The sequence below is a fragment of the Mytilus californianus genome, unplaced genomic scaffold, assembly GCF_021869535.1.
Source record: "Mytilus californianus isolate M0D057914Y unplaced genomic scaffold, xbMytCali1.0.p SCAF_4, whole genome shotgun sequence".
Classification (NCBI taxonomy): Eukaryota; Metazoa; Mollusca; class Bivalvia; order Mytilida; family Mytilidae; genus Mytilus; species Mytilus californianus.
Window position 1 is genome coordinate 119649253 of NW_026262690.1, and position 14923 is coordinate 119664175.

The following is a 14923-nucleotide window of genomic DNA, read 5'->3' on the forward strand; positions in this document are numbered from 1 at the left end:
GTTGAATGTAAATGATATGAACCTTCGAATTCTTATAATATAGGACTACAAAACATGTGATCCAAATTAACCACGTGTGTTAAAGAACAGACTTTGCACTTTTATGATGTGCAGGTATGCGCATCTTCCATATTCAAATCTGTTAAAAAAAAAAATTGAAATACTTACACACTACGCATTAGTTTTGTCTTTGTTAAAAAATCATGAGTATTTCTATTTGGTATTTCTTTGATATGAATATACTCATTTCTCTAACTTTGATTTATGTTTATTGTCAGTTCATGTAATATGTTGGAGTGTGTGCAAAATAAAAATATCCATCCGAGTCAAATTAAAAATGCATTAATTTTTCTTATCTTTTGTATAATTGAAAACTTTTGCAGGTGTTGATTCAGAAGTCCGCATGTGAAATCTTTAACTTGCATATTAAAGTATAAACAGTGGCAATTCCAGAAATTTTCCTAAGGGAACAACCATTTAACTTTTTAAAAAAAAGGGGGTTATGGGTTTTTTCTTTAAAAATATTATGATCCCCAATTTGATGAATTTTGTTGTTAATACTTTTATACAAACACTACATATTGGAAAGTATATGTTAAATCTGAATTTATTAATATATGAAAAATGTTTGACTCGGACAAAAAAAACCTACCCCCCCCCCCCCCCCACCCGTTTTGAAGTTAAATGGTTGAATCCTAAGGGGATGCCCACTGACTGCCTAAAAGAGGGCCCGCTCCAGTCCTGCTTCAGTGATTTCGTATGTAATTAACAAAATTTGTCTCACACTGAAAGGGGCGGCCGGGCACCCTGCCCCCTATTCAGACTCTGATGAAAGTCTGTAAATCAGGCGGGTAGCATGCGAGGAGCTTTTTTAGAATAACTTGGCTAGTTCTCTGACGTCCAAAGACTGTTTTCCCAGACAAGCACGGCCCCAGCTTGTCTTGCAAAACAGCCGTTGGACATCAGGGTAATCTCGGACTATAACTTGGCATGTCGTATTAATAAACGAATTAAATCTTGTCATAAACTTTGTGAACTACAATGTCATGCAAACTGAAACCAATAGCCCATCCTTGATAAAAATGTCAAGTGTGCCAAATGTGGAATTAAGACGGCAAACGGATCGTATCATAATATGAACAAGCCTGTGGAGTTTTTTTAAGTTGGTAACAAGACAATCATAGCTTATGATTCTTGGACCGTCTCTGTCCCAGTTGTAACATTTCTTTAGAATGCAAATGTGTCAAACCCCAGGGTCCTCCACAAAAAAAAAGAGAAGGTCGGACACTTGTCAAATATGTCCTAATATAGCTTAAAAAAGTCATGAAACTTTAGGCTAAAATTTAAACTGCAGCCTTATTTTAAATGTCGTTGATGCCAAAACATATGATACGTTAATGTTCAAAATTGAATATACAGATGAACTTTCGTGGGTCTTTCCTTTCCCTCAGTGACTAGCATTTTCTAAAAATCACCTAGCCAGTTCTTATGAAAACGTACTTCGATGCTGGATTGAAAGAAATTGCCAAATAAAGACACAAAGAAGATGGCCTCTTAACAGTCCAATAGCAATGCACAAACTTTAGGAAAACTCATTTATTTCATCTTGACATCTTTCTACAAAGCTCAGTTGCTCAGTTTCTTTATCAATAGAAATTTAAAACATGAGCATTTAGAATTTACATGTAAACAAACCACAAAAAATATTGAAAGACGTGGTTTTACTGACAATGGAGGCAACAATGTTGATTAAAGAAATCTTCAAGATGTACAAAACATCACCGACAAAAGCCTTCAGTTGGGCAATCCTACTGTAATCTAATTATCTCTATGATAAATAATGCAACACTAATGACACATTTAAGTTTTGGAATAATTTTATTCACAGAGACTGTTTCTCATTGATGTACATTTCTTTGCTCTTGTCTTTTCGGAGTTTAAATTGGGAATTACAAATTGCTGCATGAAAGAGACTAGCTCCACATTTCTATGCATATGATCGTTATATGTACTTGAGAATCATTCCATAAAACATCCGTTTGATATCCTTTCAATGCCAGAAACTGTCTATTACCCAGCTGAGAGCTAGTGGTTTTTCTGCCACAATTACAAGGAAAAACTGGCTACAACTTGCACTGGATCAGGCACTTGAATCTTACATTCATCTTGATGTTAAGCAGTTAGTTTAAAGGCCCCTCCGGAACTGTTGGATTCTATGACAGTCTTCCTTCCATACAGAACATTGCTGCAAAATAATTTGAACATTCAATTAGGTGATAATAATATTATTTGGCAATCCAAGAGAACCTGAAAATATTAGACCAATGTTTGAACAGAGAAATGCCCCCAAATGCTTGTTACCACAGATAAAAATAATCTAAATTTCGTAATATTTTCATCCGACATCCCCCCCCTCCCCCCTAATTTGTTCAAGGTATGGTGGTTTTACCCCTTTTCGGCTTTCAGTATGTCACATTGTATATCTTTAATGAAAATTGCATAAATTAGATGAATTTCTAGTAAATTTCTACGATATTCTTTATCATTTGACAAAATACCATGCATCTGAATTAAATTGTTTACTATTTGAAAAAGCGCGCCTTCTTTTACTTTAATTTACCTCCTTTTATTTCACGTAGCAACACAAATAAAAAACTGCCAACCTTTGCGGCATATAAATTCTTTTCCCCGATAAAAATATATATCATGCAACATGATCAATTTTACAAATTTGGAGAAAATCAAGGTGTTCCAACCATTGGATAGTATTAAAAAAAAAATAATGAAAGGATGGCATGATTCCAAGTTTGAACCCTGACGACACTGAAAATCGAAAATTCACGCATTTACCTATCATAAGAAGATACGATGAGGTGACAAACTTAACAATTAATAATTTACCTGATTCATTATCATATTCACATTATGTTGACACGTCTTAGTTCGTCTGTGCTAGCTCATTTCAAACAAGCAAAACAATTACAGCATCATCCGCTTTTCTTTACCGATCACCTCTAGTCAGAAGAACGCACTGTTTACAGGGGAGATAATATTTTGTCACCAGTTCGCGCACTGATAGAGCAAAGGTTTCGTCGATGCATTTGATATCAGTCATAAATGAAGACTACGGAGAGGTGGTTCGATTTCTTCCCCGTGACGGAAAGTAGGCGGTAAGGGTTTTTTTAATTTATTCAATAAGTGAACAGAAATTAGTAGATAAGTTTATTTAAACTTATCTAAAATTAAAAACACAAAGGAAAAAATAAATATAGTTTGGTGATCAACAGAATTAAGAAGCGACAAATGTATAAAAAGGAATCATGGTAGATGAATCGGCTGACGTCACAGCTCTGTTCCTTACAAGGTTATGTTTGATGTGCCTTCCATTTTCCGGATTAAATCTTATTTAATAACGTAGAATACGTCATATTCACATAAAGCAGTTCCATCTAGTTAATTATTGGAGTAATACATATCTTCTTATATTTTTGTAGAAGTAATCACAACACTTCATTTATATAATTCAAAATATTGAGTACTTATATTGATTAAATTCAATAGTTTTCGGAATCCGTCAGTTAGCTTTTTGAATTCTTATCTAAAGTCAGGTTGGATAACTTTCAGTAGATAAATATTTAAATCTAATACTGCTGACGTCAAAGATACTTTTGGATTGCCAAAATTATTTGGAAAGCATTTATTTCCTGCTTTTTTCCTGTTTCCGAATGAGTTCTTAGAGACATACATGTGTACGATACAGATAAGATGTATCGTTGATTTTTTACTAAACATTTTGCTAAAATTACCTATCTTTCAAGATATTCCAATTTGAAATTTGCATGTTAAATGTAAAAACGCAAGGTTTCATTTTTCTATATTTTTCCGAAAAAAATCACTTTCAAAAGGTATAATATATATTTCACCGGTTTTGAGCTTTTTAGAAGTCGCCTTTACTAAAAGGGTATTTTTGCAATTCAAGGAAAAAAGGCTTTCACGGGAAACAATACCCAAAAGTTTAACACAAAAGGGAGGATTTTTCATTCCCTGTTTTTAAATTGCATTTTTAAACGGTAATATTCCATTGACACCATTTTACGGTGTCAGTATTTCCTAATTCATTTGCTATGTCTGTATCTGTAATGAAGTTTTGAATTTCAATGAAAGTTATTTATGTATCACCTGTGCATTATTTATTCAAGGATTTTGTTACCACAAATTACTGAAAACTTAAACTAAGTTCTTTCATGAATACAAAAAATCTAATTTGGACGTATGGCTGTACCAAATTACACCCTAATTTTTACAGTGTCCAGGTAAACTAAATGCTCCTTTAAATAAACGTTTTATAGAAGATTAATGATTCAACACTGTAATTTGATCTCTGAATTTTGTTCTTATCTGTGTGAATATTGTTATCAATAACTTCAAACCAATTTAGTATTATTGTTATACACATTTATACATTACATGCCTTCAATATATCAATTGATTTTTTATTAGTTTTTATTGGCTTTAAACTAGATTAAAGCAGCAGCGAGTACTGTCATATCTATTCATTTTGTTTTTTGTCATTTTTGTGTATTTGCTAGTTGTTTTTTTCTTTTGTGCTTTTATATCGATCTGATGAGGTAAGCCTTTTTCATATGATTTTTATAGTTTGCTTAAAACCAATCCATTTTCAGTGTGTCCTTGTCACAAAGCAGGACTCTGTAATTCAGTGGTCGTAGTTTGTTGCTATTTTTGTCTAATTGTTTTTATTTATTTATTGTTTTTTTTTTACATAAACCAGACCGTTAATCTTCTCATGGCCTTTTGTAACTTGCTATGTGATATGGTTTTCCTCGTATATCAACTATTTATACAAAACGTTTTTGTATATTATGATGTATACCAAAGTCAAAAGATTGAAATGACTACATTATATGAAATTATTGCAATATTGTATCAAAATTATTTAATATCCTGTAGTTAACAGTAAAATCTAACGGATTACATAGACCTATTAACCCAATGTCTACCGTTAAACTTTGTTACTAAAAATTGTTGGATAATTCATTACGGAGATATTGCTCTTCAAAACGATGGTTTATATAAACTTTCATAAAAATTGAAAGCAACACGTTATAAATTGCATGCGACCAAAGCTTTTTTTTTAATGTACATTCATCCGGAACGTTCAATGCCGAATATTTGAAAGCCAACGAGTATGGAAGAACCAAAACAGTTGAAGGAACCTACAAAAATAGACAAAATCATGTGTGTATATTAAATATAAGCTTGAAAAAAATATCAAATAAAGAGAGGAAAAGATCACTTTGGGACATTCAAAAGTATACACAGAAATTGATAAACAAGCTAATCTACAATTCATTTCTGTGATTCTTAATGTTGTAATGACCAGTTTGATGGGTGGAGGGGCTTAGTTATTTATGGGGTTTTTTTTCTTACATTTAAACGAAGACACAGACAGGATATTTTTTATAATAAACAAAGTGATATCATATCTTTTAAAGGCCATTGAGAGATTAGGAGGGCCGCAAATGAAGCAGGAATGTGATCATTTAAAAAGCAAAGCTTTAGATCAGACCAATCAACAAATAATGATGGACATCAAACATTCTCGTGATGAAATAACGGAGATGAAAGAATCAATGAAAACTCTGGCGTTAAACTCTTTTGAAATTAAAGAAATGATGAACGATACAGTACCATGGAATATAAGAGGTATAAACTAAACATTGTGACAAATTTTTTATATAATGCATGCGTTAAAAGCACATGTTTTGTTTTACCTTCACCTGAAAAATCTGACAAACATACTTTTATACGAAAATAGCAATATGACATAAAGGGACATAAAATTAAACTACCCTTACTTTGCTACAGGGAGTTGTGTATTTAGTTTTTAATAATTTCTACATTTATCGACGATGAATATACAAAATATATGGTTTGATTTATGTCAGTACTGAGGCATATAGGTACTGACATGATGCTAGAAATGATAATGATATTCATAAATTATGTGCGTTCGGAGCACTTTTCTGAGTTTAACTTCACCAGGATGTATCAAAAATCTAAATATGCGATGAGGTATAGGACCTTAAAACACATGTACAGTTCATTGAAACTAGGTATCGTCTGGTGTGTTTCTTCAAAAGAAAGACCTATCGTTCAGATCAGAAATGCCTCTATATACCTCTATATAGATATCTTAAATAGTGTACAGGACGGAAAAAGTCATATTGTGTGTCATTTGAGTAATTTGTGAATCATGTATTTACAATAAAATACATTTCATTTGACTTCACTTCGTCTAATGTAAATGTCTTAAAAGATAACACAACCATAACGTTTTAATTTAAACAACAGTAAAGCCAGACAGCTTTTGATTTTAATTAATTTTTTATAGGAAACATTTAACTGCACGTGTGATGCAAGTTTTTAACGCTGATTGATATGCTCGTTGTGGCATATTAACATTAACGGTACCAATTTATCTGCATCAGATGCTCATTTCGACAATTTACGTCTCTTCTAATTCTCGCATTAGAACGATTTTAAAAACAAATAAATTGGATTACAATTCATAGCTAAGATCACTGTTTGCATGCAATGACACTTAGGAGAAATACCATTAGAAGTCCCTATTTTACAACCTTCACCTCATTACTTAATCTGATAAGAATGATCCAAAAACCATTAAGGTAAACATTGCATTTAAACATTCTTAACTGAACTACAATTATTCAATGAATATATTTTGTGTATTAAAGATTAAATAGTTTAACTTTTTGGCAAATTACAGCTAGTGATTTGGTACCAATTTCAACAACTGCAAATTAATATTTATTTCCACAAATACATATATATCAACAATTTGGAAAACAAATACAGACATTCATCGCCCAAGTATTATATTTATAGCTAATGAAGGCTTACAATTAACGCACTCACAAATGAAAAAATTTGCTATGAACTTGTAATGCAGATAAGACTATTCATAGATGTAGTTTAGTAATTTTGACATTAACTAGAGAAATATCCAAAAATACGGAAAAGTTGTATCAAACCTTATCATACATTTTGGCAAAAACAATATTGATCCTAATAAATTTAACCCCTGAAATTCAAAAAATTGTAAATCAGACTTTTCAAAGTGTAACACTTACATTAACATACTGCAAATTATATTTCAGCTTTAAAGCTTTGGCTGAGTAAGGCGGTTACGCAGTTATTGGAATACAAAAAAACATTCATAAGGCATAACAATTTTTGACGCGTAGGTGTAATCATAATTTGATATCAGCTTCGGCATTCTTTTGTGCAGTTATGGTTAATTGAAATTGTGTATTGACGTTTATTTTAAATTGTGCAGTGACTGACGTGTATTAGAACTGTCATCAATTTCAATTAAACGTCATAAAGAAAATGAGGAAACCGAAAGTAAAATGAATGCAGTAATGAATAACAAAGCACATTTTTTTAAATATATTTCTTAGAAAAATGTTGACCTATGCCATACATATTCTATGTGATACTTGAAAACAATTCATCAAAGATGCGTTTTAGTATTCACAAAGGCATATCATTAGCGAACGAACATAGAATTACATAGAAAGACGTCTAGTCCTTTTCCAAAAAACTTCATAGAAAAATACCAAGACTTAATAGATAAAAAATCAGTGTCTATTTAACAAATAATACAAGATGGTCTTGAGTAATAGATTCTAGGTGGTGAAGTTGTGTATCTTTTTTTTTACTTTAGTTTCCCTGTTATTTGTCTTTGTATATTGCTATCCTTTACAGTGTAATCCATTTTTTGAAATATTCTAGGACAGTGTAGCTCGATACTCAAACATCCGTCATCCGTCATTGTGTTATTGCGCTTTGGTCATTTTTTGTATTCTTGTCTTTCATTTTTGTTTATTTTCTTCCCCATATTTTTTTTGTGGCTTTTAAAGTGATTAAGATAATAACACAGCGTTGACTTACTTACTTTCTCAATCCTCTTCATGTTCTTGAACATATAAGGCATCAACAAGGGACTTCCAACTCGTTCTATCTTTCGCGATTTTCTCTTTCTGATTTCAGGTGTAACCATGTCTTTTTATCTCTGCTGCTATATCACTTCTCTGTGTGCCTTTAGGTCTTCCAGGCTTTCTTGTCCCTTGTGGTGTCCTTGTCAGCACTTTTTTCACATGCCGGTTGTAATCCATTTGCAATATATGTGCAATATATTTCCACTGCCTTCTCATGATCTGATAGTTCACTGTTTGAAATTACATTTGGCCATCTGATGTTAACAATTCGTCTCAAACAGCGTCCTTAAAATCAACTAGTTTGACTTTCTAATTGTCAAGTTGTTTTCCATGTTTCTGAACCGTAAAGCAGAAATGATCTAACATTGCTCACATACAATCTAATCTTAGTCTTTCTAGAAATTCTGTTATTTTCCATATGTTGTTCAGATTTTATAATGCAGCAGCTGCTTTACCAATACGGATGTTGACCTCTTCTTCAATATTTCCTTCTGCATTGACTCTACTAACAAGATAGTTGAATGAATTTACTTGTTCCAGTTCTTTTCCGTTCACTGTTTTTGTTCCTTGTAGCTATTTTCATCGCCTCAATTTTCTTAACATTTATTTTCAGTCCTACTTTCGCTGCCTCCGATGTAACTTTATACTTCTTTTTCTTCATGGTTTATGTGTATGAGAAAAAAGACTGATATCATCAGCAAAGTCCATGTCCTCCAAAAATGTAGTTATTCCCCACTGTATGCCATGATTTTCTGTTGTTGCCTTCTTCATTACTCAGTCAACCACCAATATAAAGAGAAAAGGAGATATAATCATCCCTGTCTTTCTCCAGATGTTCTGAAAAACCAGTTAGATAGTTTTCCATCATGCCTGACTGCACATCTAAAACCATCATACATATCCATTATGATGTTAATTATTTTCTGTGGAATTCCATACATACTCATGATGTACTAAAGTGACTCTCTATGGACGCTATCAAATGCTTTCTCAAAGTCTACATAATTTATATATATAGATGATATCCATTCTAGTGTCTGTTCTATAATGTTTCTCAATATGAGGATGTTATCTATACATGCACGGTTTGTTCTAAATTTACTTTGTTATGCCCGTAGAATAGAATCAATTTTGTCTTTGAGTCGTTCTAAAATAATTCTACAAAGTATCTTATCAGGCACTTATAGTAAAGTTATACCACGCCAGGTGTTACAATCTGTAAAGTTGCTTTTCTTTGGTAGTTTTATTATGATATCATCTTTGCACTGAGTAGGTAGTATTTCTTTTTCCAATATTTCATTCAATAAATCACGTAGGATGTTCACATTAAGATTTATGTCTGCTTTTAGAACTTCTGCTGGTATGCCATCTGCCCCAGGATCCTTGTTGTTTTTAATTTTCTACAAGTGTGGACACAGATCAGTGTGGATAGTATGATTGGATGTTTGACACTGTTTTATATGACAAAAGGAGTTCTATGTTTTATGTTTTCTATGTATTAACTGTGTTGCACAATGACAACCAACATGAGCATTAGGGGTGTTGTTTATGTAATATTTAGTTTTTTTATGTTCAACACGGGCATGGAAGAGATACTAATTGCATTAATTACCAAATGATTATGATAGAATATATATGTTCCACATCTTTGATTTTGGATACATTTTGTAGCTAGGAGAGGAACACATAATAGGTTCATTTTTTTCTTAATGTGATTTTTTTATATGGGAGATGGTATCTGAGAACATGTATTTGCTTACTATTTGTATGGTTCTATTTATATTACTTTGTGGGGGATTGTCAGTATCATAAGTAAAAGATTTCGGTTAAATGTGGAAATTGTTTCTCAGGTTAGAAGACATTTAATGTTTTTTCAGTAATGACAATGCCTGACATGATGATTGGGGCTAGATGAGCTAGAAAGTGAATTTCTGTGTTATTCTTTATTAATTTTTTGAAAATATCTCCTTCAAAGCTGGTCAAAGCAAAAACAAGTTTTGACCAGTATGAAAATGATATCAACAAAAGAACCTTTTTGAGCATGCTTCAAAGACTCATAACTAACTACAGAAGTCATATGATAAAATGTCAAGTGGATATTATGAACATCTACTTAATATGTCTAAATATCTAAAAAGTTTTAGTATTCAATATGAAAAAGCTATTGCAAAAGTATTCTCTTTTCAGTTTTTTTTGTTATATGGATGCAAATATAAGTGATACCAATACAGTAAGGCCGTTTTGTTATGGTATGAAAGTGTAGTAATTAATTCACACAAATTAAGAAATAAACAAATGAATGATAAATGTTGAACATGTACAACGAAATATATTTTAGAAATCAATTAGGCCAGATAGGCCTTATAAGTTTTGGTCTTTTTCTTAACATACTGAATGACCATTTACACTCAGGACTGAGTCGCCAGTAGGCAGTACAGATGTAAAAAAGGTGTAACAAAAGAACCTAGCATCATATTGCTAGTAGCGCCAGTAGCATTGTTTGGTGAATTTGTGTGTTTTTTTAGTTTGGCTAATGGACAAAAAATGTTTGGTTCAAATCTAAATAAAATGCTTTTATCTCCCTATTACTTACATTGTACATAGAATAGATACTACTTTGACAATTCCTTGTACATGAGAGTTGTCTGTCAAATCTTTATTTCACAAAGAATGAATTGCATAACAATGAACTGAGCTCAAAGCAAAGCACTTTAATAATACACTTAGACAATGAGCTCAATCCAGTGATATACTTTGTACTACAGGTCCTTCATGAACATCCTACTGGCCAAAACCATATCTCACAAACATACCATACTACATGGTTGGATCAGAAGTCCTGAAAAAGACATGAACTTTATTAACCTAAAACTCAAAAGATTTTAAACTATGCATTTTAAATATTGCAAATATACATGCAATAATAATTCTTCTAAAAAATCGCTATATTTTTCCTTATTTTGTCTTTTGTTCGAGACTGTATATTGACCTCTAGATGTCTTTCAGTTACATCCAGTTTGGCGTGGGTTGATGTTTGATTGTTGTACATGTTATATATTGACGTGGGATTTTGTTTATATAAATTAGGCGTGAAATAATTTTGGTTAACTGAAATCCTTTAACTTACTTCCAAATTAATGTTAATACTGAGGGAAAAAATTACATTGCTAAATAACCACTTTAAAACACATGCAAACTTTTTGAGAGGAAGGCATAATGCATGTAACATCTATTAGATCTTTTTTTTAAACCATTCTAAACTACTGATAAGTGATAAAGTTTGTTAACTGTTACTTACCTTCAAAAAGGGGGTTGCATTCACTTTACTACATATACATATAAATATAATCAACAATACTGAGTGCAACACCTAGGATAAATAGAGGATTGTTTTGTAAGAATAGTTGCTGAAATAAGCAGGCAATATTCAAAGAAGAATAAAAAATATTACAGGACTGTGTTTTAAAGTAATAAGCATTGTGCAGGGCTCACATTACCATGCTACTGGGGCGACAAAGTCGCTTTCCCGGTCACCACTTCGCTTTGACCGACCTTCAAAAGCGACATCTAGTCGCCCTGTTGTTTACGATACTCAAATTCAGTCGCTTTCGTCATCGGCAATATTCAACATTTACCAAGTCGATGAAACAGCAATTTTTCATTTGAAAGTAAAGAAATTCAAAGACATAAATGATTTATTTTCTTTAGGAGGTTAAAGCATTGATTTTAAAGTTGGTTGCATGTTATTTTCATAAAGACAATTTTTTTATCACTTCTGGTACTTGTTACTCAAGCGTAGATCAAATCATTCTAACTTTCGGCAAAATAAGCTTGTTACTTCATTAGAACGTGATGAAATTAAAAATTTCTTGCTGTTGTGCAATACACTGTGCTGTTGCGCAATACTTAGTAAATCTGTCGTCAGACTATAAACAAATAAAGTTCAATTAATTCCCAGTCATATTAGAAATTTATGAAAATGTAAAGGGAGCTTGCATCAATAGATATAAACAATTCACTTAAGTTTCATGAGAATTGCTGACATCATTTTTGAGCTATTGTCCGAAAACTGGAAAATCCCCCCCCCCTTTTTTAATGAATAAAACTCCATCACTCAGAAATGTAAAATGTAAAATTTATAAAATTCTAAACGGATCTTACATCAATATAGATATAAACAATTCACTAAAGTTTCATACATACTGCTGAAAGCATTTTTGATTTTTGTCCGAAACTGGAAAATCCCCCCTTTTTTCATGAATAACTCAGAAATGTAAAATCTAAAATATATAAAAATCAAAAGGGAACTCATGTCAATAGATATAAACAATTCACCACAATTTCTTGCAAGTTGGTGAAAGCTTTTATTGTCCAAAAACTGGAAAATCCCCCTTTTTTAATGAATAAAACCCCATAACTCAGAAACGTAAAATCTAAAATTTATAAAAAACGAAAGGGAGCTCATGTCAATAGATATAAACAATTCACCAAAGTTTTATGCAAATTGGTTAAAGCGGTTTTGAGTTATGTCCGACGACGACGGACAGACAGACGGACAACGGTATACCATAGTACGTCCCGTAAACTGGCGTATAAAAATGACAGGGTGTCATACCACACCAAAACTACTGAAGGAAACACTAAGTTGGCAAACAAATTTTTGTTTTTTTCATTGACAACCCTGTATAACCTTGCAGCAGTATCGAGTCTACATGCATTACCTTGTATATTTCATGTACATTGAACTTAAAAATATGTGGTCATTGTCAAAGTTAGTTATGTCAGTTATAATTTACACATTTACTGAAACATGCCAGAGAAGTACATGTACAAACTTTTGAATTTGATCTGCAAACTGGGAAAGCCATCCTTTTTTATGAATAAAATTCCACAATTTATTAAATTGAAAGGGAGCTTGCATCAATAGATATATATAAACAATTAACCAAAGTTTCATGACAAATGACAACTGCTTAAAGCATTTTCGAGTTAATGTCCGAAAACATGGCAATCCCCCTTTTTGAATGAATAAAACCCCTTACATGTACATTGTAACTGGATCATGTAAATTCTAAAATTCCAAAACAATCTAAAGGGAGCTCACATCAATACATGAATACAATCCCATATAACTCTGAAACGGGAAACCTAAAATCTATAAAATAATCAATTCACAACAGTTTCATGCAAATTGGTGAAAGCGTTGAAGAGTTAGTGAACAAAGCAATTTTAGAGTTAATGGGCGTTAACATGAAAATCCCCCTTTTTTAATGAATAAAACCTCACATTTTGAAAATGTATATTATAAAATTCCTAAAAAGGGAGCTCAAGTCAGTAGATATAATCAGTTCATCAGAGTTTCATGCAAATTGGTGAAAATATTACTGAGTTAGTGAACAACATGCTAGAAACAGACAGATCAGGGCAGACAGACGGACAAAGGCATACCATAATATTTCTCATGAACAGGCGTATGAAAACTGCAGGGTACCATTCCAGGCCAACACCCTCTGAAGGAAACACTGTAAGGGAGCTTCCTTTCCATTTTTATTGTCGGAAAGGGGGGGGGGGGGGTAGGATGAAAAATTTTGTCCGGCATTTTTTTTTTAGTTCGAGATGTAATCTGTCCTGCCTTTTTATTTTTCACTCTATTTTGTCCTGCCTTTTTTTTTCTATTAGTTTATCCCGACTTGTTTTTACATAAATTGTCATCCTGCCTTTTTTTTCCTTATGTCTCATCCTGCCTTTTTTTCAAATTTCATCCTAGACCCCCCCCCCCCCCCCCCCCCTAAAAATCAAATGGTAGCTCCCTAAGTTTGCAAACAAATTATTTTTATTTTTACATTGACAAACCTGTTTTACCTTGAAGCAGTATTAAGTTCATGTATTATTCCGCATATTATTACATGTACGTTGAACTAAAACAAATTGTGGTCATTGTCAAAATTATAATTTACAGTTTACTTTTCCAATGCTTTCAATTTAAGATTAGGGCATTTTTGTCATTGGAATTGAGTTTTGTAGTCGGAGATTACTCTAACCTCCAACGACTGTTTTGCGACACCAGGTAGGGCAGTGGGACTTCAGCTGGTCCCATATCAGATAGATGATATTTGCCCGTCCAAAGTGGATGTGCTGCTTCGTTGCTTCTGGAGGCGACTGGATCCATATAAATCAAGCCTCAATTTATTCATTTTTCTCTTCATTTAAGTAAGTTTGATCAACCTGCCACCCGTTATCTTCTCATATTTGGACAGTTTTCACATTGACCCATCAATACTGGCATTTTAGAGGGTATGAATGCCCTTTACCGTCAGGCGTCAAACGGTCATTTTCGGCTACCGTTAGCGTCAAATATGTTAACATTTTACCGTGATTCGTCAACATATCCTTATCGTGATTCGTCAGAGGTCTCAAATAATTATCGTTACCGTTATTTTTGGGAAAAAATTAACGTGATTCGTCAAAATCTGTCGATTTTTTCATCGTCTTGAAGAAAGTCTTCATTTTATCGTCATGCACCAAAAATTACCGTTAACGTCATTTGGCAAGATTTTTTACCGTTATTCGTCATGAAGGTACCCCCAGTACCACCCTCATTTTAACTTATACTTTCTAAGAATGTCACATGACCAACAATATGGGAACTAATTTATGCAAATGACCCTTATTCAATAGGAAAACATAATCTATATAAATCGAGCCTCCAGTAGTTTTTTCTCTTCATTTAAGTAAGTTTAATCGACCTGCCACCCGCTATTTTCTCATAGTTGGACAGTTTTCACATTGACACATCAATACTGGCATTTTTACTTTAACTTTAAAAGATTGTGACATGACCAACAGAAAAAGTAATTTACAATGCATTATGAGAGCTGATT

The 14923-nt window shown here is 32.5% G+C and overlaps 1 long non-coding RNA gene across 1 annotated transcript; it reads right to left on the bottom strand.

Annotated features, from left to right (window-relative positions):
- Nucleotides 1-1859: 1859 nt before the first annotated feature.
- LOC127699223 (uncharacterized) lies at nt 1860-3000 on the bottom strand. The gene is made up of 2 exons (XR_007981138.1): nt 2902-3000; nt 1860-2245 (listed from the first exon to the last, which is right to left on the bottom strand). It is a non-coding gene; the product is annotated as an uncharacterized LOC127699223 (long non-coding RNA).
- Between the last annotated feature and the right edge of the window lie 11923 nt (nt 3001-14923).